The following is a 25,457-nucleotide window of genomic DNA, read 5'->3' on the forward strand; positions in this document are numbered from 1 at the left end:
CAGATATTAATCTTCATTATAGAATAGACCTTTATGATAATATAGAGTTGATTTTCTATGAACAAAATTTTCACCAGCACCATCATTTGTGGGCATGTATATAACTTTGACACCACCTATTGACATGGTGTTTCACTCAACATGGCTTCTGATCAAGGAACTTATTTTTATAGCAAAAAATAGTAAGTCGGTGGGTTGATATCTGCAGGATTGACTGCCTTACCATGTATTCAAACACCAAGAAGCAGCTGGCTTAATAAAGTTGGGAAGAATTTTATTGAAGAGCTAGCTTTTTGAAAAGATAAAGAAAATGGACAGAACTTTAGCTAAACTAAGCAAAAAGAATACTCAAAAAAATAAAATTATAAATGAAAGAGGAGGGGATCCCTGGGTGGCTCAGTGGTTTGGCAACTGCCTTTGGCCCAGGCCGTGATCCTGGAGTCCCAGGATCGAGTCCCATATCGGGCTCCCTGCATGGAGCCTACTTCTCCCTCTGCCTGTGTCTCTGTTTCTCTCTCTCTCTGTGTGTCTCTAATGAATAAATAAATAAAATCTTAAAAAAAATAAACAAATGAAAGAGGAAACATTTTAACTGATACTACAGAAATAAAGGATCCTAAGAGACTACTGTGAACAATTATACACCACCAAACTGGAAAATATAGAAGAAGTGAATAAATTCGTAGAAACATATAACCTACCAAGACTGAATTATGAAGAAATAGAAAATCTGAACAGACTAATAACAAGAAAGGAGATTGAATCAGCAAGCAGAAACTTCTCAAGAAAGAAATGCCCAGGACCAGTTAATTTCACTGATGAATTATACCAAACATTTAAAGGATAATAATATAATTATCAAACTATCCCCCCCAAAAAATGAAGAGGAGGGAACACACTCCCAAACTCATTTTACGAAGCCAGGATTACCCTGATCCTAAAGCCAGATAAGGTCACTACAAGAAAAGAAAACAAAAGACTAAATATTCCTGTGAATATAGGTGTAAAAATTGTCACCAGTATGTCAGCAAACTTAATTCAACAGAATATTGAAAGCATCATACACCATGATCAAGTGGGATTTATCCCTGGGATGCAAGGATGGCTCAACATATGCAAATCAATCAATATGATAATCACATTAATAGAATAAAAGATGAAAATCATATGATAATAAATGCAAAAAAGCATTTGACAAAATTCAATATCCTTTCATGATAAAAATTCTCAGCAAAGTTGATCTAGAAGGGATGTGCCTCAACATAATAAAGGTCATATATGTAAAGCTCACAGTTAATATCATACTCAAGTTGAAAGCTTCTCCTTTATGATCAAGAACAAGACAATGGTGCCCACTTGCACCATTCCTATTCAACATAGTCCTGGGAATCCTAGAACAGTTAGGTAAGAAAAAGAAATAAAAGGTATCCAGTTTAGAAAGGAAGAAGCAGAACTGACTCTGCATGCAGTTGACATTATTTTATATAGACAAACTACTAAAATTCCACCCAAATACTGTTAGATCTAATAAAAATCTTCAGTAAAGTGGCAGGATACAAAATCAACATAGAAAAATCAGTAGAGGGCAACCCGGGTGGCTCAGCGGTTTAGCGCTGCCTTCAGCCCAGGGCCTGATCCTGGAGATCCGGAATCGAGTCCCTCGTCGGGCTCCCTGAATGGAGCCTGCTTCTTCCTCTGCCTGTGTCTCTGCCTCTCTCTGTGTGTGTCTCTCATGAATAAATAAATAAAATCTTAAAGAAAAATCAGTAGAATTTTATATAATAGTAATTGATTACCCAATAATGAAATAAAGAAAGCAATATTATTTACAATAGTATCAAAAACAATACATTTGACCAAAGAGTTAAAACATCTCTACATTGAAAACTATATGACTTTGATGAAAAAAAATTGAAGACACAAATAAATAGAAAGATATCCTTTTCTCACAAACTGGAAAAATTAATATTTTAAAATGTTTATACTATTTTAAGCCGTCTATAGATGTAAAACAATCCCTACCTATGAAGATTCCAATGTCATTCTTTACAAAAATAGAAAAAATATTTCTGTAAGACCTGAAACTGTAAAACTACTAAAAGAAAACATAGAGTAAAGCTCTTTGACATTAGTTCTGGCAACCCTTTTTTTGATACAACACCAAAAGCACAAACAACAGAAGCAAAAATAAACACGTGGGACTTTATCAAATTAAAAAGCTTCTGCACAGAAAAAAAAAAGCCACAAAGAACAAAAAACAATCATCAAAATGAAGAGGCAACCTAGAGAATGGAAGAAAATATCTGCAAACCATTTATCTTATAAGGGGTGATATCTAAAATATATAAGGAACACAAATAATTCAACAGCAAAAAAAATCCAATTAAAAAAAGACAAAGGACCTGAGTAGATATTAAAAAAAAAAAAAAAAACCTAGAAAAGGCCAACAGATACATGAAAAGCTTCTCAACATCACTAATCATCAGGAAAAGACAAATTAAAACCACAATAAGATTTCAATTCATATCTGTTAGAATGGCTAGTATCAAAAATATAAGAGACAAAATGTGTTGGTAAAAATGTGGATAAAAGGGAACCCTTGTGCACTATTGGTATGGATGTAAATTGATACAACCATTATGGAAAACAGTATGGAGTTTCCTCAAAAAATTAAAAATAACACTACCCTATGATCCAGCAATTCTATTTCTGGATATACTTCCAAAGAAAATGAAATAACATTCTTAAAGAAATATCTGTACCCCAGTGTTTACTGCAGCATTCAGTTTGTACATACACAGAATGGAATAATGGAATACCATTCATTCATAAAGAAGGAAATCCTGCCTTTTGCAACAATGCCAACCTTGAGGGCATTATGCTAAGTGAAAGATGTCACACACAGACAAATTCTGTATGTTCTCACCTATGTCTGGGGGAGATCCTGAGTGGGGGAAATGTGGGGATGTTGGTCAAAGGGAATATATATATTTCCAGCCATAAGTTGAATAAGTTTTGGGAATCTAATGTACAACATGGTGATTATAATTAAATACCACATTATATACTTTAAAGTTGTTAAATGTTAAAAAAAAAGTTGTTAAATGTTATCAACATATGCAGAAAGTGGTAACTATGTGAGGGGATATAGTTGTTAACTAACCTTTTGGGGTAATCATTCCACAATATATACATGTATCAAATCATCATGTTATGCACTACATATACGTATATCAGTTTATATATGTATGTATCACTGATTTTATTTTATATATCTGTCTATCTATCTATATCTATCTGTCTATCTACCTATCTATATCAGTAAAGCTGGGGGAAAAAGGCTTGTTTAGTGGTAGTATTTCACAGGAAACAGAATTTATGGGAAATAGATTAAATCCTAATGCTGATGTGTTTTCTTATACTTTTGCTGAAAGAGATGTTAATCAGATTAAGTATAATAGCACTTCAAAGGGATCCTGTTTGCCCAAGGAAAAGAAAAAATAACAGTACAAATAAGAAGACCTCTGGTGACGCAGGTACACATTACACTTCTCTTTATTGAAGACCACAAAGATTTAACTAAGCAAAATATCTAACAAGATGACACCTTTGCTTTTCCATCAGAATTCCATGGGGCTGATTTTTGAGAAAGGAGGGATAAACATTCAGAAGGGGGATAGACAAAGCTTCTTGTGTGGTTTTCTCAAGGGAGAGAGTCATACAGTTGTGTTTTTGAAGCGCATATGTGAGTGTGGTAGGTTGAGAGTAGGATGACAGCTTTCAAAAGTGGAACATGAACCAGGACAGCTGGCTGGCAGTGAATGGACTGATACTGAACAACTGCAGGAGAAGAATAATTTGGAAAGGGGTGGAGAATTTTAAGAAACTTTCTATATAATTCCCTGCAGAAGACCTTTAGCCCTCTCAATTAGTCAAAATCCAATCACCAAAATGGAAATCACACTAATTTTTTAACCGTATAATTTAAGAAGTTGATTAATCAATTGGAAGTTAAATTGTTGGAGGTTGAATATTGGTTAGGTATTAGAGGATTAGAAAGACAAAATAGGAACTTGAAGTGACACAGGTATAGTCATCTTAGGAAGTAACTGCTATATCTGATTGGCCCATTTTACAAAAGGAGATTTTTGGGATTCTCAGAACCTAGAAGCCTGGGGGAAGGGTTTCAGGGATCAAACTAGAGGGGTGAGTCTCATACCTCTGAGGGATGGATACTACTCAGTTTATGTTCACATCTTAGAATCAGTGAGGTTGATTCTGAGAATGGCAGAAGAATCCTAAAAATGGAACAAATTGTTTCTAGAATCAGACGGAACAGCCAATGGTGAGTGACACTCACCAAATAGCAAGCAAATAGGACTGATCAAGTTGTGTCTTTCTTCTCCTGTCTTTTGGCTTCTCTTTAGTGCCCAAAAATTGGCCATGCATACCAGGGAGCCAGATGACAAAGGAGAAATGTAATTTGCAAAATATCAGCCCAGCATCACAAAGCCAACTAAGGAAGGTAAGTTAGAGCCGAGAGAAAACTGCTTAGCCACTAACCCACTCCCATTAAAGGACCATGGTAATGACATTTTTTTTTTCAAAAGCTTTCTAGAATCAGATTTATAATATCAAGATGTGTAAATGATTGGAAAGTTCTCAAGACTTTTAAGCACAGATGAATACCTCTGTACCCTGTAGCTTCACCTGGCCAAGGAATAAAAATTTCTGAGGACAGTGTATTTTAGACCATATGAAAATCTGCCATTATTCTCTCTCAATGGTATTATATATAATGCTTACCTGAAACAGAACCATGCAGTCAAATGTAGTGCTGGTTTCTCTTCCTAAGAGAAGCTTTCTTCCTTTTCACAAAGTTTGTGCTTTCCTATCAGCCAACTGGATAAAATGCAAGAGGACATAAATGTGATGATTATAGCTGACCCTTTCTCCCATAAGTCCTCTTAGAGTGCACATCTGAATGCTTATTAAAGCTACACATTGACCCAGAGATTTTGTTCTGTATCAAGGTTTGCCAAGGTGCAGGTAGAAACACCTCTGGTGGCTTGTTCATGAATATTTTGGTTTGTGCCAAGATGTTTCTTCAACCTCACTAATGGGGTGCCAACTAAAGCCCAAAGGCTCACAGTCCAGTTCACTATCTCCAAAACCTGTATGTTCCTTGACTCTCCTCTCCTGTCTGCTCCCTCTTCCTGGTATGTTCTAGGGTCCCTGGCTTATTGCCTTGCAGCCCTTCCATGACCAATTACTATCCCTCAATTGTCATTTCAGCAGTCCCTCCCTAACTTCCTTTTTTTAATCCTCTGTTTTTCAACTTGGGCTCCAAATGCTTCTTTGTACTGCACTCCAGCCCTTTCTTTCCCACATAACTACACTGCCTAAATTTTAGTCCATAGGGCCCCATTTCCTCAACCTACCCTTCTGCCATGTAAGTTCTCATAGCTTCCATCTCCTCTCAGTCTTTAAAGTCCCTTCTTCAGTATTTGTGATGGATAGTCTCTGTGAAACTATAGAACTGCAATTTTGTTATCTCTCTGTTGATCTCAGACTCACTGTCCTCCAATTTCCTCTCTTCTTCTTATCCTTATGCGAGTTTCCCTTCCCAGCTTGTGTCTTCCTGATGTTGAATGGACAACCAAAAACAGATCTAGCTGCTTCTTGCTTGCTTGTTTGCTCTCAGTATCTTTTGCTTTTCTTGTACTCTAGGTCTAGGAATCTGGACAGCCAGCCCCAGACCACTTCTCTAGGTTCTATTATGACTTCTGAAATCTCTCTCCTTTAGCTCTAAGAGTAACTCTTCCATCTGGAGCTGAGACCCTTCTTACTTTCACACCTACATTTTTATTTTTAACTTAGTTTAAATGAAATTTAAGAATAAAAATTATGCTACTTAAATAATATTGTTAAATAAATCAGAAGTAAAGGTATACACTGAGGGTTTATGTTTGGAAAATACTCTCCTGAAGGTCTTCAGGTGACTTAAAGGATGAGTCCTTGGGTTTCTTGCTTCCCTGGACTTTTCTAGTAAGAAACATGTGGTTTTCAAGATTCTAAATAAGATTCTGCTTGAGAAAGTAATCCATCAGGGGCAAAGATGATCTAGAGAGCCTTGATAATGCTGTTGATGCTACTTGGTGATATTTGCAATTTGTCTGAACTCCCTTTCAGGGCAAAAGGGAGCCTGAGGCACTGAGCCAGGGCTACAGCCTTGAAGGCATGTAGGGGTTACAGTGATAAGGGCCAAAGAGTCTGGTGTCAGATTAAAAAAATCATTGCCAAGACCACTACCAAGGATCTTTTTCCCTATGTTTTCTTTAGAAGTTTCATAGTTTCAGATTTTACATTTAAGTTTCTAATCCATTTTACGTTGAATTTTGTGTATGGTATGATCTTGGGATCCAATTTCATTCTTTTGCATGTAGATATCTAGTTTTCTCAACATTGTGGAGACTATCCTTATTTTGTATTCTTGGTGCCCTTTTTGAAGACGAGGTGACAGTGTATATGTAGTTTATTTTCTGTCTCTCGATTCTGTTTTGTGGGTCTATGTATGGGTCTATGTTTCATGGGTCTATGTATCTGTCTCATGCCAGTACCATACTCTTGATTACTGAAGCTTTGTAATATATTTTGAAGTCAGGAAGTGTGAGGCCTCCAGCTTTGTTCTTGCTCAAGGTTTCTTTGACTGAGATCAAGATTAGATATCAGAATATCTTTATATACTTTATAAATTCCTAAATATAAGTTGAACTATCCATATTGTCCAAAATGTCCATGTTCATTTGAGACAGTAAATTGAAGTGCTTAAATGACAGAACTCGAGCTCAGTGGTGTGGATTTGAATCTTGACTTCAGCACTAATTAACTATGTGAACTTGAGAAATTAGTGACCGTGACTTAGTGTCTTTATCTTTCAACAGGAGATAAGAATGGTACTTACTGCTTAAGGCTATTGTAAAGATTGCACATGAATGGCCTAAAACTGTGCTTGGCATATAGTAAAGGCTGTATGAGTCTTATCTTCATACATCTTCATGCTCACTTTTAGCTATTCATACATCAACACACCTCTTGTCCAATGTAAAAAATTATTAAATGTATGCACCTGAACAGTGACTGACCTCTAGTCAAGTTTCTGTGCCCCAAAATGACAAACTCGGGTAAACGCTATGCTGAAAGAATCCTATCCTACTTAGATTTATTTGTTTGTGCTACATGTTACAATATTTTAAAAATTATGTAAACATATTATGTTGAAATAGTCGATGTTCTCCACCCCCCCAAAAAAGGGAAAGAAATAGTCAATTTCCGTCAATAACACTGGCTTTTGGGAAACCTGTACTTTTAAATGAAACACTATAGTGATAGGCTTTTCACTTACAACAGAAAATTGAAACCTACTACAGACAAATTTAAAAAGGCTTTTATGTCTTTGTCTAAATGTCCAGCATCCACTGGTTTCCTCTGTGAGAGACCAAGGTTAGGTTGCAGTGGAAGCTATTACTGGGAAAAATAATCTCTATGGAATTTATATGCTCATTGGCAATATTCTACAAAAGCTAAATGACCTTTTATTGGAAAGGCCTTCTTGAACTCTGTAAGCATAAGAAATTTTGTTGTTTATTTGTTGAGTACTTCATTGAGAATCCAATTACTGTTTTGTACTTCCTAATTTACATAAAATTGGAAAGACAGGAAGGTATCTGCTGGTTTAGTGAATTTAGACACAATTTTTATTAAAGAAATGGTCATGACAATCCTAAGTCTGGGAAACGAAGTAGGGGTGGTGGAAGAGGAGGAGGGCGGGGGGTGGGGGTGACTGGTTGGTGGGCACTGAGGGGGGCACTTGACGGGATGAGCACTGGGTGTTATTCTATATGTTGGCAAATTGAACACCAATAAAAATAGATTTATTATTTAAAAAAATAAATGGTCATAACTGATATATGAATGTTTATAGTAATATATACTTCACAAACTTTTTTTGTATTTGTAACAGCAAACTTGTTAAACAGAATCTGACTTGGTACCCCTATATATTTAGCAAAAAGAATGTGGCTCTGATTGAAGCTGGAGTGTAGGATACAATTTGGAAGTTGCTTCTCAGGCTCTCTTTTCTCAATTTCCCCGACTCCCTGACCACTGGTTTCTAAACAGTATTAGGCAGACAACTGTGTGGTTTGCCGAACAAAGGTTTTACTATGGAAAGCACTGGATTCAAAACACTGACTTGGATTAGAAGGGCCCTACCTGGAGGTTTGTGTCACTGTAGAAAACAGGTTGCCCTAAGATTTAGTTTTCTTATATGTGAACTCAAAGGGCATCCCACAAAATTGGGAAAAAGGAAAATAAATATGCTTTTTGAACTGTGTTAGGATCCCAAATAATATGTTTGTTTTCTTCATCTTCCAGATATTTAAAGCATTTAAAGTTTATAATATATTTATCTTATGTGTGGCAACTTTTTGAATACCCTGTAGATGGCATCTAACTATAGAATCTGAGGATTTAAGTTACATTAATATCAACAGCATTTCACAGTTTTCATAGAACCAATTGATCTGCTGAAACTTGGGTGTCTCTGTAGTATATTTTCTTGTGATTTCTCCAACCATTTCTATACGCAGAATGTCTTCCCATCATTAATGTCTAATTTTCTTATATTTTCCTTCCAGTTTTTAAAAATACTGTTTTATCTGTTACATTGAATTATTTATTTAGAATTTATTTTCAAATGTGGTATCAAGTGAGGATCAAAATCTTTTGTTTTCCAAATTTTCCTAGTAGCACTTTAAAAATAATCTATCTCTTTGCCATTGACTTGTGAAGCTTACTTTATCATTTTTAAGTTCCCATAAACCTTTACTCCATTTCTTTTAGTTTTATGTCTCAATTTTTCATAACTTCCTTTTTATTATAAAGCAACAAGGTATTTGTGGAAATTTTGAGAAAGTATACAGAAAAACACAAAGAAGAAAATTAAAATTCCACATAAACATTAAAATTTCAGAGAAATTTCTTCTAGTCATATGTATGTATTTACAAAGGATGCTGTAATTTTTGTGAAAGAACAGCCCCAAATAAGACTCAAGTAAAAAAAGATGGTTGCTGAACTGGTTTCTGATAAGGATGAGTTGTTCTGTAGCATGAGACACAGATGTAAATTTAGGTGCAAAAGTCTAGAGATAGAAGCTGGGGTAGTACATAAGGGCAGAGAAGGGATCCTGTAAATCTGTAAGTATGAGAGAACAGGAGAAAGCAAATTAAAAACTCCTGTGGCAGTGTACTCTAAAAGTGCTAGGAGAACAAAAATGTCTAGTAAAACATTTTTAAATTGTCTGCTGAGCTATCTTCCCTGTAAGATCTTCAGTAAAATCCACACTACTCACTAAGGTTTTTGTGTGAAAAGATTCTTTAGGCAACACTTCAATTTTTTGGTTCATATACTCTAAAATAAATTTGGAAGACCTTGAGAGCATTTTTAGGTTCACATTAGACATTTTTTCTCATGTGTATATAGTTTCAAAACATTTAATTTCTGATGAGTAACAAGTATTAACATTTTAAAATAGGACTACTACCATCATCGACTAAAAAAAACAAAACAAACAAACAAACAAACAAAACCAACCTTATAAAGATTTTCTTTAAAAGTGAAGGCAGTAGTAGGAAAAGAATCCAAAATATATTTCAACATATTTTCAGACAGACCCGTGTACTGAGAGAATACACATTAATGGAAGTGAAGATTTGGAAGTGAATTCACTTAAAAATATCTATGCCCTCTTGAGACAAAAGACAAAGAAGACCACTAACACCTGGGACACAGATATAAATGTTTCTTTTCTTCCTTCTTTCCTTTTTTTTCCCTTCAAAAATGAGGACACACTATACATACAGTTTTGAATCTTAGAATTTCCAGATGGTATTATTTCAGATCAAATATTCTTCAAGTGTGTTCTAAGTATTTATATTACCGTATCATTAATGTATACTATTATTTATTTATTTATTTTTCAATCTTGAAACATTAATCTAGAAGTCTGCCAGGGATTTGGGCAGTTTATGTTCAGATTTTGATATGATTTTCAGCTCGTCTCTGGATCTGAACTCTATTTCTGCTGCTCTATTATTAAGGTTGTGGCTTTTTACCATCTTACCTGTTCTAATAATGGAGCTTCCTCAGATCAGAAAGTCACCAAGTTGGAATTCTTGTCTACTGCAGGGGCATGCTTTCTAGAATAAATATTTATCAAGTTATCAAGTTTCTGCCTGCTACTGGATGTTTTCTGGTGCCTTCAAATGGTAGTTTTTAGTATTTTTGCTATGTTTATAGTTGTTTATTTGTGGAAGACTCTCCTGACCTTTTCTTGCTACTATTATGGAAATTTTGCCCAAATAAATATTAGATTATTAAAAGTGCTTGCTAATTGAATAAAGTGAAACTTATTGCTTCCTTAATATTGCAGTTCAGATTAGTTGTACAATTGAGCATCTTCTGTGAGTTTATTGGCTATTTATATTTCATCACTTGTGAATTACCTGCTCATTTCTTTTGCCTATTTTAAAATTCTGTAGTCTTATTTTTTTCTTACTGATTAAGAAGAGTCCTATTATTCAAATATTATCACTATGCAAAAATTGTTTGAAAATATACTTCCCTGTTAGTAATTTATCTTTAAATTTTCTTTATGATATGATTAACATACAAATTGATTTTTAAAGGAGTAGCATCTCTACAAATTTGAATCTTCTTATCTGGAGACCCAGTTTATCTTTTCATTTATTTGAATTGATGTTTATCTATCCTGGTAATAGAGTGAATTTTAGTATCGGTCTCATTTATTACATTTTTAATGTTTTCTATTATTGATATTGCTAGATATTTTCATGATGTATTTTTTCATAACAACTTCTAGCTGATGTGATTTTATAGAAAAATGATCTCTGCCCTATCCTTATTATTTTACTGAAGTTATTTATATGTATTACCTCATTTAATTCTCCAAACAATACTACCACCTAGATATTATTATTAGCTTTATTTTATATTAAATATTCCAGCCATATATGAATTTTAAAACATATGGGTTATAATACAATGAGCATTCATGTACATGCCATCCACTTAAGAAATAACCCACATTTAACTACTTATTTAAATTTACTATATATCAAAAAAAATAAATTTACTATATATCATTCCCATGTAGTTTATATATACTTATGACATGGTATAGGGCTATAAAGATATATAATGTTGCTTTTTCACTTTAAATGCATAAATAAATGGTACCATACTGTGTATATACATCTGTATTCTTAATTTGATATTGTGTTTTCACATTTTTCCATAGTAAAACATGTATTCTATTTCATTCATTTAAGCTGCTTTATAATATTCCTTTGTGTTATATTGCATTTTATTTATAGTCTGTTTATGAGCTTGTTATTTATTAAATCTATACCACTGCAAATATTTATGTACATTTTTGTATGTGTCTTTTTGTGCATAAGTGCTAGGGTTTTTCTATGAGACAGTCCTGGTAGAATTTCTGAGATTTAAAATACACAAATTTTAACTGTACTAGATATTGAAAATTACTATCTAATAGTGACTAATATATATTCCCACTAATAGTGTGTAAGAGTTCCTATTTCATTACATGTTTGCAAGTGCTTGGTACTCTCAGAACTTAATTTTTGTCAATCTGATGAGTGTGAATAGATATCACATCTTTAAAATCTGTGTTTTCCTAATTCCCAGTGATGTTGTTCATATTTTTCAATTTTTGTTATGCATTATTCATCAATTAATTTCCTTTCATTATTTCCCCTATTATGCTAGGTTCTCTGTACTTTCCTTATTGATTTCTAGCAGCATGTTAAGTTGTCATAATAAAAAGTATCTTTTTTTAAAGTAGGCTCCGCACTGAGCATGGAGCCCAATGCAGGTCTTGAACTCAGGACCCCTAAGATCAAGACCTTGAACTCAGGACCCGTGAGATCAAGAGTTGGACACTTAATTTACAGTTTTATCAACTGAAAAGATTTCATATTTTCTTTTGAAGTTCAGCTGTTTTGTGGGATGCCTGGGTGGCTCAGCTGTTGGGTGCCTGCCTTCGGCTCAGGTTGTGATCCTGGAGTCTCAGAAACAAGTCCCGCATCGGGCTCCCTGCATGGAGCCTGCTTATCCCTATACCTGTGTCTCTGCCTCTCTCTCAGTCTGTGTCTCTCATAAATAAATAGATAAATAAACAATTTTTTAAAATGAAATTTAGCTGTTTTAAAATTTTTTAAGTAAAATTTATCATTTTTCTTTGAGATTTGTGCTTTTTCTAAGAAATTTTAACCACACAGTCCTAGAAATATTAACTACGATTATTTTCATGATTTATAATGTTTTAATTTATTATAATTAGCTTTTTATCTCTCTGGAACTTATGTAAGACAAGTGAACAGATATTATTTTTATATGCAGAAAACTAATTTTCTTAGCACCATTTATTAAAGAATTTATTGATTGTACACATCACCTGTCACATATGAAATACCCATATATGTATGTCTCTAGTTCTTGTCTTTATGTCTAATTAATGTTTTTTTATATTTGTGCAAATAACACACTAAGTTAATTATATGGTTTATATAAGTCTTTTAATCATCAATGAAGTACACTTTGCTTTTTTTTTTCAAAATTGTTTCAGTTTTTCTTTTGTTCTTCCTTATAAATTTGTAGACACAGCTTATCAAAGCTGTGATTTTTAGTGTAATTTCTAAATGTGTAGATTAATTTATGAATAAATAACACATTTTTTTAGATTGAGTTTTTCCATTTTTGGCATCACTACTTTGTGTATTTCAATAATTTTTTATATTTTCCATATACAATTGTCTTATTTTCAGTTATAGCCATTCTTAGTTCCTTCTATTGCATTCATTCTTTTTATAAATGTATATTCAGTATTACTAATACTAATAGGAAGTAATTACTAATTACTTAGTTATTTGGAAACATTAAAAAAATAATGATCCTTGTCCTGAGCACACATACAATATAATTACAAACTGGATAAAAAAAAATTATAGGAGTTCTGTTCCAGTGTGGCTAAGTTTATAACCAACTGGCCCACCCACAGGTAACAACTACAAACTCTGTTTAACAACTGACCTACGTAAAGACTCTGAAGAGAGAAGAAAAGTATATAGCTTATGATATAGACATAAAACAAGAAAAATGGACAGGATGAGTTTCTTGTTGCTATATCCTTTAACTAGAAGAGAAACTGAGACAATATGCCAATGGCTTCACATAAAGCAGGTAAAACAATGATAAGAATCATATAGTTATTCTACCCTCACGAACCAGGAGACAGAATTTGGGGCAACCACAGTTGCTGGAAAGTAAATGGGGATAATACTGGGAAAGAGCAGGAGAGAAAATTCGAATTTGTGAATAATGTTGCCCAAGTCTCTCTCTGATCTCTGATTTATATAAGACCAGGACAGACTACAAGCAGCCTAGCAAGGGAAAAAATAACTGAATTGACATAGGTATTTCTGACAACGTCTGTGTTTGCAGTTTTATGAAGTAAATTGCCTACTAAAATATAAATATAAATATAAATATAAATATAAATATAAATATTGTTCAGAGGTCTATAACAGAATCCGAGACCTCCACAAAATATTATTCACAATGTCCACACTACAGTTTAAAGTCACTCAACATATGAAGAACTCATTTTCTCAAAAGAAAATACAGCCAATGGTGTTCAGTACTGAAATGACTCAGAAGTTTAAATTAATAAACACTATTTTTAAAGCAACTATTTTAACTACATTTAATAAGATAAAGGAAAATATGCTTGTAGTGAAAAAAATAAGAAATCCCTTATAGAGAAAATCTTTTAAATCTATAACGAAATCAAATAAGAATTCTAGATGAAATATCCAACATCTGAAAAATAATAACTAGATAGTTGTAACTGCATAATGGAGATAATAATGAATTTTTGAACTTGAAGTTATATCAATAGAAGTCATCTAATCTGCTAAAAACAAGGAAAAAAGATTGAAAAAATTGAACAAGGCCTCTGTGGGACAATATGAAAAGTTTGAACATATGTGCAATTGGAGTCCAATAATGCAAGGGGAAATAGAATAGAGCAGGTGAAATATTTGAATAAACAATGACTAAAAATCTCCTCAGATTTTGTAAAAGCAATACATTTAAATAATCAGAAAGCTCAGTAAACCCAAAGAAGTACCAAGATTAATTAAATCATTCTGAAAATTGGCAAGAAAGAGAAAATCTTGAAAGTAGAAAAAGAACACATTATATAGAGGGAATGACAAGTTGAATGATTTCTGATGTCTCATTGGAAAATATGGAGATCATGGATGCCTGGGTGGCTCAGTGTTTAAGCCCGTGTCTTTGGCCCAGGGTGTGATCCTGGAGTCCCAGGATCGAGTCCCACATCAAGCTCCCTGCATGGAGCCTGCTCCTCTCTTGACCTGTGTCTCTAATGAATAAATAAAATATTTTTTTAAAAAGGAAAATATGAAGATCATAAGACAGTGAAACAATAATCTTTAAAATGTTAAATACAAAAACATGATCAATCTAGAATTCTATATCCAGTGGACATTTTTTTCAGGATGAAGAATAAAAATGTCTTCAAATAAAATAATACTACAAAGAATTTTTCCTAGCCTATCTGCATTATAATAAACGCTAATGGAAGTTGTTCAGTATGAAGGGAAATGATAACCAATTAAAGTCTGTATTTTCAGGAAGTAATGAAGAGAATAAAAAATGGTATGTATCTGGATAAATACAAAATACATTATTTTACATTTAGTTTCTTTAAGGTATATAACAGTGATTAAAGAAAAATTATAGCATTTTCTTGTGGGAGTTATAATGTATGTAGATGTAATATATGTGATAATTATAACATAAAGGATTTGGAGGGTTAATAAACCTATATGATTCCTGTGTATTCCTACATACACTTTACATAAGCTAGCACAGTGTCAATTGCAAATAGACTGTGAATAGATAGGGAGGTATATTTTAATCCCTAGTGTAAACTTAAAAATATGCAAAGAGGTATAATTAAAAAGCCAACAGAGGAATTAAAATTTAAAAAATCATAAAAATACTCTAGTAATACAAAAGGAATCAGAAATCAGTAACAGGAGAACAACAACAACAAAAAACAAAAACAGAGGAGACAAAGAGAAAGCAGATTATAAAATGATATGCCCAAATCCAACCACATCAATAATTGTATTGCATGTTCATGGCATAAACTTTGCACAAAAGCAGATATTATCAGAACAGAGGAAAAGTATACTCCAACTATATGTTGTCTATGAGAGACATCCTTTGAATATAAAGACCCAGACAGATTCAAAGTAAATAGGTAGGGAAAAATGTATACCATGCAAATAGTAAACACAAAAAGTCTAGTGTGGATACATTATTAACAAATAAATGGTGTAGTATGTTAGAAGATAAGTACCTTGTAAATTTTTTAAAAGTTGAACAAAGTATGTGGATCAGGAATTTGTAGAGATTATAACTTAAAATGGATCAGTTAGGTAGGCTTCATTTAAAAAGTGACATTTAATTAAAAACAGAAGAAGCTTTGCATGGTCAAGAAGTAAAAAGCAATCAAGTTCAGTCTCATATCCTAGTTAGAATGCTGCTGATGGTGATGAGATGAGTGACCTCTAGGTAGTCCTCAGCCACTGTATAATTAACTCTATTCTTTGTATCATCCACTCTGGTCCTGTATTATTCATATGCTCTTCCTTGACTGGTCCAAAAGGCACAGAGAAGAAGCTGGATTTATTATCTCAAGTTATAGTAGAGTGGGACCTACAATTACTCCCCCACCAAGACTATAATCAATGATGAAGAGTAATTCACTTGCATGATTACCAATTTGAATGGGGTAAATGGAATGTGTGCTATTACATTAAAAAATGGTCAAATGTTACTAGAAATTTTCTTCCAGTTTGAATTCAAACTTGCTAGGTGCTGTAGATAAGAATGCGAATAAGAAAGGAATTATCTTCAGGGGCAGCCATTCAAATAAGTAACTTTAATGTTTTGTACTAGATAGTATTATGACAGTTTATTTAAAGTGAATAAGGACCAAAAGTAGAATACATGGGAAGGTAAAAGAAAACTAGCAATTTGACAGACCATGAAGGATGCACAGGTGCATGTTAGGCAGACATAGAAGGAAAAGTGGATTGAAGGCAATTGGATGGAAATGTGAAAGTAGGTTTGAACATGAATTGCATATTTGATGTGTAGTGAGCAATCCCAAATAGCTGTAACACATGGTTTTTAGTGCAAGACAGGACCCGACAGAGTGAAGATAAAGATGAAAAAGGAATTTGGTATTGTAGAAACACATAGTGCTTCTAAGTAGGAGGGTACAATGATCAGATCTATGCTTTAAATTATATCTTTGGAAACCATCTAAAGGATAAATGTGTAAAAGTGCAGATGTTAAAGAAAGAAAAGCTACTACAGGGGCTTTGTCTTGGTCTAAGTAAGAGGTGAGTTCTGAATTAATGGATGGGGACAGAATGCGTATTTGAGAAATGTTTCTTATCTCGAATTTACATAAAGATTATGAAATGGGGGTAACATTCTTTATTAATCAGAATGAATGAGCAGTGTTGCTTTTGAATAAAGTAAGAAAGGTAAAAAGAAAAATCGACTCAGGCTAAAAAGGAGGGAGACAGTAGGAATAATGAGCTCCCATTTTAGATATATTAACTTTGAGATGCTCATAGGACAAAGAGAGAGATACACATAACAGGTGACTATTCTGGCACTTTAGAGAGAGCCCAAACCAGGAATTTTAATTTTGGAGTCCTTTCTAAATATTATTTGAAATTATGGAATTAGATGTTACCTTCTAGGAGAAACATAAAATATGAGAAGGAAAGTGGAACAAAGACTGGTAATACCATCACTCAAGGCAGATAAATAAACATCAGTAAAATAAAGAATAATTAAATCAGTAAGAAGAAAAAATTAAAGCTGCATGGGAATATATTTTTAAATAAAGGATGAAAAAAATAGAGATTCCAGAAATTGCAACAAGTACAAATGGGAATTTAACAGGGGAATAATAAATTGACAGGGAACAGACCAAACTGTATCATTCAAAATACATTTGTGGAACAACCACTTAGCCATTTGAAAAAAAACTGAATTTCTATTACATGTTTTATAGAAAAATTAAGCCCAGATGAGTCAAAGATTTAAGCTGATAAAAATTGAGGAAATAAAATTAAATGGATAATAGATAGATGTTTATAAAATCATGGAGAAGACTTTCATACAAAAACACACCAAAAAATCCAAAACCATAATAGACAAAATCAAAAGGAAAAAGGAAAATGAGAAAAAAATGTAATGCATATGAAAAAAGCTTCCCTCTCATTGTGCAGAAAGAATTTAACATATCCAGTTTTGAAAATAAAGGCAAATATAATAAAAGAAAAATGAGAAAATCATGTCTCTGGTCTAGAACTCCTGGAGAATAAAGAGAGTAGTGAGAGTTAATGATTTGCCAAATACTAGATTTGTCACCAGTTCCAACTTTAGCATAATTTTTACCTCCTTCTAGAAAAGAGGTAAGAATATGATAAGAGAGTAAGCAAAAGGGACACCAAACAAGAGGCCATCAAGGAGTAGGAATTGATTTCTTTAGCTCTACTGTCTTTTTGATATATGTATCTAAATTTCCATTCCAGAATCTAAGTAAAAAAAAAAAAATAATAATATCAGCATGGCTGGTCTCTATGTATGGGAATATAGAGAAGAACTGATCAAAACTGGAAAAACAGATGTTCCAAAATACATCAGATAGATCTAAGTGTGCAATATAAAACTATTCTGGCTATGCTATATTTCATAGCAGCTCCTATAGACATTATAGCATCTTTCCTATAGTGATTCCTACAGACATTATAATAACTTTTTGTCTGATCCTTAAGGAAAACTTAACTCTAGTGAGCAGAGAAACTGCACACTAGAATAGCTATTACCCAGGGTAATTTTGAACATTGTGGCCCTGTTGGATATTTTCAGATCAAGGTGCAAAGCCTAGCTGCATTTTTGTATTAGATTTCTCTAGACTTTCACCGTATTGCAAACTGTTGACTAGAATGTGGCCTGGCATGGGCTACAATGTCCTTAGAGTATGTGTCTCAGGCTGGATAGACTTGGCTTCATGATAATAACAAACAGACCTTGGAATTTCTGCTTATTTTGCATTCTGGCAACAGTCTGCAGGCAGATCTCCTGAGAAGCTCCCCTCCAAGTGGTGATGCAGGGACCAAAGATGTTTCTGTCCTTTAGTGTATCTGAAAAAAATATACAAGGTTAATATTGAAAGGAAATACAGAAATAGATCATTGTGTAGTATGGTTTTAAGGGTTGGGTATAAAAGTGCCTTACATTATTTCTGCAAATGTTCCATTGTCCTAAACTAAGTCATATGTCTCTCAATATATTTTCATAGGAGAATGACATGTAATTGTCTTATGTGCCCAGGAAGAGAAAGAAGAGTGTTGAACACATAACATAGTCTTAACTATAGTCTAAATTATGGTCTAGAAAATATCTTATTTTTCCTCTTGTATATCAGAGAAACTCACCTCTGTCCCCTCTCTTCCCAAAGAAAATAATCCAGTGCTACCCCATGCAGTGAATGGGGGAATCCAAGTTCTCTGTCTTCTCTGTCAGGTCTACATGTGGTTCCTCATGATCAGGTGACATATGAACAAAAAAGACAACTTATCTGTACATTTACCTCACATCCACATAGCAAAACTACAATGAATACTAATAATTGGGAAGAGGAAGGATAACAGATACATAGTAGTCAATATTCCTTATTGATTCAGTAATACCCCTGCACAGAAACTGTGAAAGTCTCACACCAGAGGTAGTAGCAGAGTAGAGGGGTGGCGGAGCGGGGGGGTGGGGGGAGTTGCTGGACTAGGCCTGGATTCTACTCTTTGGGAGTAAATGCTTTGTCACTTCTCTGTGGCACTTGGATCTGACATCTTGGAGCCTCTTCGTTGTCATTATTTTCTTTAGCCACATCTTAAAAGAGTTTAGACAGCATGCCTTCCTTGGAGGAGGCAGGCCTACTCTGCTTTCTGTGTGTGGGAGTACAAGAATTGTTATTTTTTGAATTTAAAAATAAAAACTTTTTTCAAGAGTGCCCTTGTGGTTTCCTTTACAATTCCCTCAAAAACTGAAGACTCCTTGTCTGTGTACTTTGCCACTTTCATATAGCCAGCTATCATACCCAAAGTTATTTCCTAAAAATAATGTTCAAATTTATTTTATATGGCTGCTTCCTCATCCTCATGCCTCTTGCTCACTCAGCTTGATTATGGCTACTATTGGGTTCTTTGAACAACTGGAGTCAAGCCCTACTCTGACCTTTGCACTGAGTCACTTTATTCAGCTGGAAAGTTTTCCTTATTGTGTGTTGTCACTCAAAGTCTTTTTAGTTCAATCTCTATAAATAGTTGGATTTTCCAACCTCGAAAGACCTTGAATTTCTGAACATTTATTTCTGCTTTGCAAACTGGCTAATTATTCCCTGAGTTCATTTCTTCTTTGTCATACTTCTGAGATGCAGCTAATAATAGACAACACACAGTAGGGCTGTGAAACATTTTAACATCTAACTAGAAATGATTAGTCAACATGTAGTCTTCTGCCTAAGGTACATTAGGCAATGATTTTTAGCAAAGATTTCAGCATTTTTCCAGTCTTAAATATCAATTTCCTTATCAGTCCTTATCACATGCCACCTATCCTCAGGCTTCATACTTTCAGATTTTGTTGGAGCAGTACCCCACTTCATGATAACAATTTCTATATTAGGGTAAATAACATAAGCTCCTTGAACCTATCCCCAAACCCTCAGTGGCTTAATAAAACTTACTTAATATTAATCATTAGTACCTAATAAAGTAACAAAGTTACTTTTCCTTTATTCCCCATTCATCTCATTTGGTCAGAAATGATCAAAATAGCTTGGAATATGGAATATAGAAAACTAAGTGTAACTATTAGTATTGTTATTGCTAATATTACCAGTCACAGAGAGTTATAAAACCGAACAGATAGAAGCCATGTGGTAAGCAATAAACAAAGCACTACTGGAGATAGTATTAGATCAGAGATTCAGTTTATCAGTTTGCTAGGGCTGCCATAACAAAGTACCACAAACTGGGTGGCTTAAACAATAGAAATTTATTGTTTCATAGTTCTGGAGGGTAGACATCTAAGATCAAGGTGTCAGTGGGGTTGGTTCCTTCTAAGGAATGTGAGGAAGAATCTGTTCCATGCCTCTACCAGCTTTTGGTACTTTGCTGGACATCTGGCATTTTCTGACTTGAAAGTATATCACTCCTGTCTCGCCTTCTTCATCACATGGTGTTCGTTCTCCCTCTGTGTGTGTCTGTCTTCAACTTTCCGCTTTTTTAAAGGACACCAGTCATATTGGATTATTGCCAATCCTAATGACCTCATTTTAGCTTGATTACCTCTGTGAAGATCCTATCTCCAAATAAGGTCACATTCTGAAATACTGAAGGTTAGGATTTCAACATATGAATTTGAAGGAGACACAATCCAACCCATAACCCATAATAAGCCATTAATAAGTAATATTTCCATTGAAATATTTCTTAAGTTACATATTTATATGGTAGCTAATGGTTCTTATCAATTTCTTTATAAACATAATCTAGATATTTTTACTAGAAATCAAATGTGCATGCCTTACTATTTACTGGGCATTATTAAGTTAATGCATAGTAAACTATTGTATTATAGTGATCTCAAGAAATCTTTCTGTTGTTTCCTATTTCCTTGAGTTTAAGATACCCTTTTGTCTTCTGTGCATTGTAATAAATTATTAGCTATGACAGAACAAGAAAAACCAGGTGAGCAGAATATACCTTTAAAAAGGTTGTATGAAAGAAGATTATTTTCTGTGTTATGGTCATGTAAAAACTATGGTATCATTTAAAGTCTTCTATTGAAAAATTGTTTCACTTTGTTAAAAAATAAATCTTATTATGCTTAAATAAATATGAGAAGAATGAGAATGAGGAAAATCATTGAGGCATTCATTTAATTAAAATCAATATCTTCATCATTTTCTGTGTATTGATATTTTATATTGTTATTTACTTTTGAGTAAGGTGAAACTTCCATATCATTTACAATGTGGTGAACTGTAAATCCATAGCTATTCTAAAGAAAAATTAATGCATGTTTTAGGTCAAAGATATTGCCAAATAAACTGTTATTGCAATCAGATTGTTCTATTGAAATTACAAAATATGTACAGAAATAATAGTTGTCAGTAAAAGGTTGAAAGATATGAGTTTGTTTGTTTGTTCTTACTCTACACTACATGCTTGCTTTTGTTTACTCTGACTAAAGTATCATCAGGAAGGAAAGCAGTTTTGGCCTCAGGCCAAATATCTGAATAGTCAACATTTAGTACAACCTCCCTTTGGCTTAGCTTTTTGTTCTCTCATCTTATGATCATCTCCCTTCCCCAGAATACAGTTACTGAATATTGTCATCTTGTTTCTGGCTGCAACTTGTCTTTCTATCTCCAGCTTTTAAAAGACAGAGTGACACATTATAAATAATTAAGGCATACATTTGACTGAATACATTAATGAATGAATTAATTAATGAGTGAATTGTATGCAGAAATCCTACTTGTAGCTCAACCAGCACTACCTTCCTAATCCTGAAATCTACAATTAATAATTTCCTTTTCCTTATTTTTTATTCCTTTCAGTGTTTCCAGTTCATCTAGTTATGAAAATGTAAAATTATAATTGTAATAATTAACATTAGGGCATAAATGATTGTCCATTACAAAGTTATTTGCTTTTAATTTAATTTGCTATTTTGTAGCATTTCACCCATTGTGGTAAGAAAACAAATATCCTGTAACCAGATCAGTTTTTTGGCTAGCTTTCTAAACAGCAAAGTTACTTCTGGGAATAATAGCTAGGTACATTGCAGATGCATGATTTATAAATGTAATTACTGACTGATGAGAGAAGATGAGAATTCAAATACTGCAATGTATCTTAAATATAACAGTCTGAATTTTGTTATGTTTCACTGGAACAGATTTTTCCCTCATCCTTTAAACAAATAGGAACCTACGCTATATTTCCAAATGGTCTCATCTAAGTGGTTCATGTTGATGAGGTTAAGTTTTGATCAAAGAATATGAGATCAGTGAGAAGTATTTCCCCATTTCAGACATCAATAGTGGGCCATTTCCTGCCAGCTTAGGAAAATAGGGTAACAGGATGTTGTGTGGCAATGTGACAGAGCAAATTTTTTTACAGGAAAAGGGAACTTAAAAGTTAAGTCAAAAACTGGTTTTAGAATATAGTTGAAACACAAATTATTATTAGTCATATCTATGTTTTTCTTTGGGAATTCAGATTCCAGATTACCAAGGGAATACTTAAGTGAAATTTTGTAGCCACACATATAAAAACCACCTAGTCTTCAGTCATGGACTAAATTTCCTATTGACACAAAATATTTCCGAACTTGCTTCTACCAAATATTCTAATAGGAATCTATCTTATAAAAATCCTAAGGAAATACTCCTTACTACATTAAACTAGGGCTCTATTTCCCACAAATGGCAAAGATGTGATAGAAATTCACATTCTTGGGATCCCTGGGTGGCGCAGCGGTTTGGCGCCCGCCTTTGGCCCAGGGCGCGATCCTGGAGACCCGGGATCGAATCCCACGTCGGGCTCCCGGTGCATGGAGCCTGCTTCTCCCTCTGCCTGTGTCTCTGCCTCTCTCACTCTCTCTCTCTGACTATCATAAATAAATAAAAATTAAAAAAAAATTCACATTCTCTTTATGCAGACATCTGAATTAGAGCCTGTCAATGAAACATGTGCCAAAGACATGAATGACTACATGGGCCTTTCCTGTGTAGAGTTCCACAACATATTAATATAGAGACAAAAAAGTAATAAGAAAAATGTTTAAAATATGACAAATTATTGACATTATCAAGAACATTTTCAAGATCTGCCTAGATGTGTACTACACAATTCACATATTTAGACAAAGTTCCTACTAGTTAGAGATTTATAGTCTAAAACTTGATATTTAAAACTAACATTAGAATTATAGAGGCATTCAATTTAGAATCTGAAAAAAAATGATTACCAATGTGAACAAAGTGATGAATAAAATTCTCCAAGTTGATGAGTCTCGTTTAGTCCATTGCCTAAACCACTCGGCCGGTGAGTCTAGTTTAGACCCTTGTTTTCCTGATTATCAGTCCAATTCACTGTCTGTTTAAGAGTCCAGATTTTGTAATTTTCCTCCATCAGGGGAGCTTTAATGGCATAAGGAAAACTCCATCAGTTTTCTTATTAGGCAGTGCATGATAAGAATTCCAGCTTCTCCAGTTACTGTGTGAACTTAAGTACGGTTTTCCATTCTGAACCTCAGTTTCTTGCTGGCCAAACTTTTATCTATGCAGATGTAAGTGTTTAGGACCAAAGAACTAACCAACAGAACAAGAGCTAACCAGTGTTACCACTGCAATCCACTCATCTCTGTAGGAATTGGGAGCAGCACAAGCCTGGTGTTGGTAGATTCCATTTGTATTCAGTCTTACTGGAAAGCAAGACACACTTTGGTGGTTTATGTGCAAGGAACTGGATATCAGTAGTAACAACTGCTTTGTTAATTAGGGTCTTAAAGTGTATTATAAGCCATTACTATAATACAACTCCTGAACATATATATTAAGGCAGAGAGAGGAAAGTAACTGAAGAAGGATGGGGGTGGGAAATGTAGATGTTTCTATCTTACATTTTTGCTTATGGTTGGTTTTCTTCCAAAGACAAAGCAACCCCCACAGAGGATTTTTGTTTGTTTCTTTTGTCTGTTGAGTATAATATTAGAGTTACTGCATTATCTTCTGTATCAGTCAAAAACCAGAAAGGGGAAAACCAGTTTCAATTTGTAAGAAAATAAGGGGAAATATTTTAGCTAAATATACTTTCAATTTTAAAAGGTCTTAATTGTATATTGTTGTTATTACTGATGTTGGTGTTTTGGTGAGTAGGTGCATTGCAGCTCAGTAAGTGTGACAGTTTTTTTGCATCAAGTATGTCTTATATGAAGAATCTGCAGAATTTTAGCCTATAGTCAGATTGTGCTTGCAAGTTATTTCTTTGAACAATACAATAACTATTTTATTTGTATTTAAAAACTTTTACCAGGAACATGTATTCTCTATGTCTCCATAATGCTCACCTGTATCAGACATCTGTTGGATGCTTCATTTATTTTTTTTACATTGCTCATAGCCCCTGAAAGAATTAAAGGTGACAGTACCCAGGATAGGCATTACTGTTATTTCCCTTTACTCCAGAGAAGAAAATATAAGAATAAAAAAGGAGTAAATCTAAAGGTAGGGGCACCTGGGTTGCTTAGTGGTTGAGCATTTGCCTTCAGCTCAGGTCATGATCCCGGGGCCCCAGGATTGAGTCCCGCATCAGGCTCCCCCAAGGAGCCTGCTTCTCCCTCTGCCTATGTCTCTGCCTCTCTTTCTATGTCTCTCATAAGTTTAAATTTATTTATTTAAAATAAAAATCTTTAAAAAACCCTTAAAGGTAAAGAGGATGGAAGAAGTCATTGAAATTATTTGTAGATAACCAAACAACTTCTAAAATGTTAAAAAAAAAAGGGGGGGGGTGGATAGAAATCTTTTGAAAGTATAAAGCATAATAAGAAAATAACCTCCCTTAAACCAACGTCTCAAAAGGCAAAAAAACAGCACCACCTTACGCAGAAGGTCTCTTGTGTAGTAATTAGGTTTGGCTTTGGCTGTATGTAACAGACCTAAATACAGTGCTTAACAAAACAGTGTTTTTCTTCTTGCAGAATAAGGACTCCAGAGTCAGTTCAGGGCTAATATACTGCTAAAGGAAGTCATCAGAATTGGCTCCTCTTTTCCAACTCTGGTCCAAACTGTGTAGATTTTGCTCTTATGATTACAAGATGGCTCTTCTGTATCCAAGCATCATTCCCCATTCCAGATGTGAGCAAAGAGATGGGCCAAGAAAAAAATGGATTGTGCTTTTGAGCAAAACCATTTCAGGTTCTTTTAGCCATATCCAGTAGATCTCTGCTTGCATTTTATTGGTCTGAACTTCATTACATGGACAAATCCAGCTGTAAGATAATTTTGGAAAATTAGTACTTCTAACTGAACATCTTGAACAAGATTTGGGTTCTGTTACTAAAAAATGAAGAGGAGAAATGATTTGGAGTAATCTGTTAATAG

At 33.9% G+C, this 25,457-nt stretch overlaps 2 long non-coding RNA genes across 12 annotated transcripts in view; one reads left to right on the forward strand and one right to left on the reverse strand.

The window, feature by feature from the left end:
* The window catches only part of LOC119863982, a 191,556-nt gene that overhangs the window by 148,709 nt on the left and 17,390 nt on the right, over positions 1-25,457 (forward strand). For 2 of the 6 annotated variants that reach the window (XR_005368493.1, XR_005368495.1), the window contains 2 exons: positions 4,428-4,525; positions 10,162-11,337. The exons of 2 other annotated variants lie outside the window; for them this stretch is intronic. This is a non-coding gene — a long non-coding RNA (uncharacterized LOC119863982). Of the gene's footprint in view, positions 1-3,434; positions 3,537-4,427; positions 4,526-10,161; positions 11,339-13,163; positions 13,458-25,457 lie in introns of those variants that run through there. 2 more of the 6 variants (XR_005368494.1, XR_005368496.1) reach the window with 2 other exon arrangements.
* LOC102153067 overlaps positions 1-25,457 on the reverse strand; it is a 71,035-nt gene that overhangs the window by 28,110 nt on the left and 17,468 nt on the right. For 3 of the 6 annotated variants that reach the window (XR_005368488.1, XR_005368487.1, XR_005368489.1), the window contains 4 exons: positions 23,324-25,345; positions 18,721-18,823; positions 18,313-18,426; positions 4,807-4,902 (listed from right to left, as the gene is read on the reverse strand). This is a non-coding gene — a long non-coding RNA (uncharacterized LOC102153067). Of the gene's footprint in view, positions 1-1,691; positions 1,752-3,965; positions 4,299-4,806; positions 4,903-18,312; positions 18,427-18,720; positions 18,824-23,323; positions 25,346-25,457 lie in introns of those variants that run through there. The other 3 variants (XR_005368490.1, XR_005368491.1, XR_005368492.1) reach the window with 3 other exon arrangements.

Source organism: Canis lupus, chromosome 13 (assembly GCF_011100685.1).
Source record: "Canis lupus familiaris isolate Mischka breed German Shepherd chromosome 13, alternate assembly UU_Cfam_GSD_1.0, whole genome shotgun sequence".
NCBI classification, from domain to species: Eukaryota; Metazoa; Chordata; class Mammalia; order Carnivora; family Canidae; genus Canis; species Canis lupus.